This window comes from Amblyomma maculatum, chromosome 1 (genome assembly GCF_055883805.1).
Source record: "Amblyomma maculatum isolate TAMU_Amacu chromosome 1, ASM5588380v1, whole genome shotgun sequence".
NCBI classification, from domain to species: domain Eukaryota; kingdom Metazoa; phylum Arthropoda; class Arachnida; order Ixodida; family Ixodidae; genus Amblyomma; species Amblyomma maculatum.
Window position 1 is genome coordinate 91,904,036 of NC_139344.1, and position 4,789 is coordinate 91,908,824.

The following is a 4,789-nucleotide window of genomic DNA, read 5'->3' on the forward strand; positions in this document are numbered from 1 at the left end:
CTGCCGAAATGAAGACATTTCTATGAGCAAATTACTTTGATTTTTTGTCGTCTTAACTTTCAATTTATTTGCTTTCTTAACGGCCTTCACACGTTAATATAGAGCCAGCAGTCCAAGTCAAGAATAACCTCCACTTTAAATGCGACAGTGTCAATGAGTACATTATCTACCAGGGCTCCGTTTTAAAAGCATAGCGTGTAGCTAGTAGAAGCACCGCAGTAAAATGCCTGAAGAATAAAAGCCGCAAGCATCGTAAAGACGTGTTAAGAAGGATCGCGTTGAAAGAGAGACGTAAACGTTTGTTTTGAGGGAAATGTTGTATCCTTATTTCTTGTTTCAGTTTCGTTTCTTTCAGTGTACATATCGTCATCGTCATTCAATATGATTCCCTATATAAGTGGCTTCACTGTAACGAATAGAGGAGGGTTTTGTATACTGCGCTTGCGCGGTTCCGTGTCATGCGTCTGGTCTGAATCAGACACCACATATTGGCGACGAGGATCAGTATCGGAGCCATGTCACTCGTGTGTTTCCCAGCACCGCCCCCTTTCTTGCCTGCGCCCGGTGACCCGGCTGTGCCTTGGCAGCAGTGGAAACGCGTATTCCTGAATTTCCTGGAGGCCATTGGCGGCGATGAACTGAAGCTGAAGCGTTGCAAGGCAATTCTGCTAAACTCGCTCGGGGTTGAAGGCCAGCGAATATTCTACAGCATCCTTGCACAAGGAGCAGACGCGACTGCGGACGCCAAGGCCGAGGACAAGGTGGCTGCGGACGCCAAGGCCGAGGAAAAGGTGGATCAGTTCAAGGTCGCGCTTGCTGCTCTGGATACGCATTTCGCGAGCGCTACGAATGATTTGGTGGAGCGGCGCCGGTTTCGCCAAAGACAACTGCCTGGTGAGACATTTCAAGCATTTATAAACAGTCTTCGGGACCTTGCGTCTACTTGCAATTTTGGCAGTGCTACCGATAGCATGATTCGAGACCAATTACTGGAAGCCACTTCGTCATGAACAACCCGTGAACGCATGCTTTATGAAAGATCTTCGCTTACATTGCAGCGTGCTGTTGACATCGGGAAGCAAATTGAGCAAACACAACAAGAGCTGGTGGAATTCGCGCATAGCACTGTGAACAAGATTCAAGATGTGCGAAAAAGGTCAGACTCTGAGCAAGGAAGTTACTACAGGTGCGGCTCGTCATCGCATATGGCTAACTCGACTGCATGTTTGGCGAGGAACAAGCGTTGCCACTCATGTGGAAAAATTGGTCACTTTTCAAGCATGTGCACATCGAAGAAAATGAAATATGCCTTTCGAAAGCCCGAGAAGGCCAACGCCGTCACGGTACTTCAAATCGGTGACCGTAATGCGTCGGCGAAAGATATTCGAGCCAACATTTCCATCGGGAAGATAAGATTGTCGACACAGGCGCTACGGTTTCTTTGCTCAGTTGAGAGCACTACCACAAATATCTAGCCGACCCGCACTCATTACGACCGCCGACTGCCAATTTGTGTAACTATTCCGGAGAACAAATCAAGTTAAGCGGCTTCTTTCTTGCTGACTTATCTTACAAGGGAAACAGAGCCAGTGTGCTTTTTCATGTCACAACCAAGGGCACTTCGCTGCTGGGGCTTGATGCCGTTCGGAGCCTAGGAATCGCTATCAACGGCTCAGCCTTGAATTGCTGCCAGGTGACATGCCCTGATTCACTGCCTTCAGAATTTACGCACCAGTTTGCGCACTTGTTCACGGAACAGTTAGGGCATGTGAAAGGCTTTGTTCACCATGTTAAATGCCGTTCATCTGTGAAACCAGTCGTTGCGAAACTCAGACGCCTGCCGCTCACGCTACGGCAACAGGTATCGGTAGAGATACAACGCCTGCTGGCCGAAGATATAATTGAACCTGTCGACGCATCGGAGTGGATTTCACCGATCGTCGTCGTGAGGAAGAAGGACGGTTCAATTAGGTTGTGTGTGGACCTACGTGAAGTGAACAAGGCAGTAATTCCCAATGCTTTTCCTATTCCGCATACAGAGTAATTACTTCATGAACTAGCTGGCGGAATGTGCTTCTCAAAGCTTGACTTAACGTCGGCATACCACCAGCTAGAACTGGCTCCGGAAAGTCGGGAACTAACCACCTTTATCACACACGAAGGATTGTTTCGTTTTAAGGGTGTGATTTGGCCTTGCATCTGCCCCTTCAGCCCTTCAGAGAATGATGCAGCATATTTTGAAAGATTGTAAAGGCGTACTTTGTTACATTGATGATGTGATTGTGTGGGGCAAGACACGTGCATGAGGAGCACCACAAGAATCTACACCAGGTGCTAAAACGCATTGGTGATTCAGGTTTGAAGCTCAACCAGAAATGCACATTTGCTGTTTCAGAACTATCCTTTTTAGGGCATACGGTGAGCTCAAAAGGACTCACACCATTGCAGTCTAAGGTTGACGATATTGTCACAGTGCCTGCTCCTCACGATGTTGCCACTTTGAGGTCATTTTTGGGTCTCGCTGGTTACTATGCTCGGTTTGTGCCGCGATTAGCTGATCTCGTCGAGCCGCTTAGAAGGCTCCTGCGGTCTGGTCAACAGTTCACGTGGGATGATGAGGCTGAGCGTAGCTTCCAGCTTGTTAAGACAGCTTTGTCTTCAAGCCCAGTCATACAAATGTTTAACCCAGACCTTGATGTAATTGTTACGACAGATGCTTCTGATAAGGGTCTGGGAGCCGTTCTTCAGCAACGCGATGGTGACAGCGTACGCACGGTGGCCTTCGCATCATGTGCCCTGACTCCTGCTGAGCGGAAGTACTCCGCTGGGGAACGTGAGATCCTTGTTTGTCTCTTCGCGTGCGAGCGCTGGCACGTCTACTTGTGGGGTAGAACCTTTTGTTACGTACGGACCACCAGGCACTGGTGACGTTACTTTCAGCTGCCAGTACAGGACGCCGACCTTTGCTTATATCCACATGGTCAGCTCGACTTTTGTATTATAACTTCGACATAGAGAACCAAAAGGGATCGCAAAATGTCGTGGCCGACGCGCTTTCACGCCTACCTCTTGACTGTGATTCGCAGCAGACGATGCAGGAAAAAATTGTGGCCGTTGTATCAGAGTGCCTAACAAAGGAACGGCTGCAGGTGGCCACTGCTGCAGACGGCACACTGCAACAGGTTGTTGTGCACGTGGTACATGGTTGGGAGCCTAGAAAAGCTTTGCCAGCAGAAGTAATGCTGTACTTTAACGTGCGGGAAGAGCTTTCTGTCGTCGATGGCCTTTTGATGCGCGGCGAGCAGGTAGTTGTTCCGAGTGAATTAACCTCGCTCCTTGTTGACTTTGCGCACGAAGGTCACCTAGGAATTGTGAGGACGAAGCAGAGACATTGTGATCTTTACTGGTGGCCGCGTTTGAATAAACAGGTAGAAGAAGCAATCCATTTTTGCCATATCTGCCAGGCCGCGGGCAAGTCCGCTAAACCGTCGTTTGCACCGCTGCAGCCGGTGACGTTTACAGCGCTACCATGGCAGAAGTTAGCAATGAATATAGTGGGACCGATTGGCTGGGCCCCTTCAAACTGTAGGTACATGATATCGCTGATCTATTATCATTCCAAGCGGCCTGAGGTTGCCTTTTCATCTACAGTGACGTCACAGAGTGTGGTCGATTTTTTGCAGACTGTGTTCAGCCGAGAAGGCTATCGGAAGAAATTGTCGCAGATAATATAGGCCTCAGTTTAGTTCGCAAATGTTTGAAACATTCTTGAGAGAGAGGGGTATTGCGCATCGTTGTTCTTCTCTGTACTATCCACAGGGAAACGGCGCGATTGAACGTTTTAATCACGTGCTGAAAGATTTCATGCAGGTTGCCCGATTGGAGCAACGGCCCCTCCAGGCTGCTGTGGTTGACTGTCTCTGCATATATAGGTCGACGCCGCATGCGACAGCGGGTGTGTCACCAGCTAAGTTGCTCCACGGGCGCCAGCCAAGGACAAGACTCAATACAGTGGGTTTGCCGACAAGAGAGGGTGGCCATGCCGGTTCGAATAAAAATGTTCCTGCTAGGGTTAGGACGAAGCAGATGTATGCAAAACAGTATACCGACAGGAGGCGAGGTGCGAAAAGACCAGCTTTTAGAGTAGGAGACTTCGTTCGTGTACGCAAGACAGCAGACGGTGGGAAAGCGTAGGTAAACTACACGGGACCTTTCAAGATTGTCGGCAGAAAAGGCAAAAATAGCTTTTTGATGAGCGACGGTCGTTGCTGGAACGCGTCTAAACTAGTTCGGGTTCCCTGCAATCAATCGCAGACAATAGAACAATGGGCATGGGAATTGCCTCATCACTGCTCGGGTACCGCTGGGCCTGAAAGCCGCGCAGACGCTGAACAGGGTGAATTGTTGCGATTGACGGAAACAAGGGCTGAAGTTAATGAAGAAATGGTTGCTCCTTTAGAGGATTCGGTGGAGCAACCTTTGCGTCGCAGCACTAGGGTACGCCGACCTGTAGTAAGATTTGGGTTTTCTTTACCTGAACAATAGGTGTTTAGTTCGTGTTATTTTGGTTGTTGCAAATTACTATGTTGTATTTTTCAAGCGGGAGGCGATGTTGTATCCTTATTTCTTGTTTCAGATTCGTTTCTTTCAGTGTACATATCGTCATCGTCATTCAATATGATTGCCTGGCTTCACTGTGACGAATAGAGGAGGGTTTTTGCATACTGCGTTTGCGTGATCCCGTGTCATGCGTCTGGTCTGAATCAGACACCACAGGAGACAAACCTAT

General features: G+C 48.7%; 1 pseudogene; it reads left to right on the forward strand.

The window, feature by feature from the left end:
• The first annotated feature begins 494 nt into the window (after positions 1 to 494).
• On the forward strand, positions 495 to 4,563 carry LOC146203174 (uncharacterized; annotated as a pseudogene).
• The last annotated feature ends 226 nt before the right edge of the window (positions 4,564 to 4,789 follow it).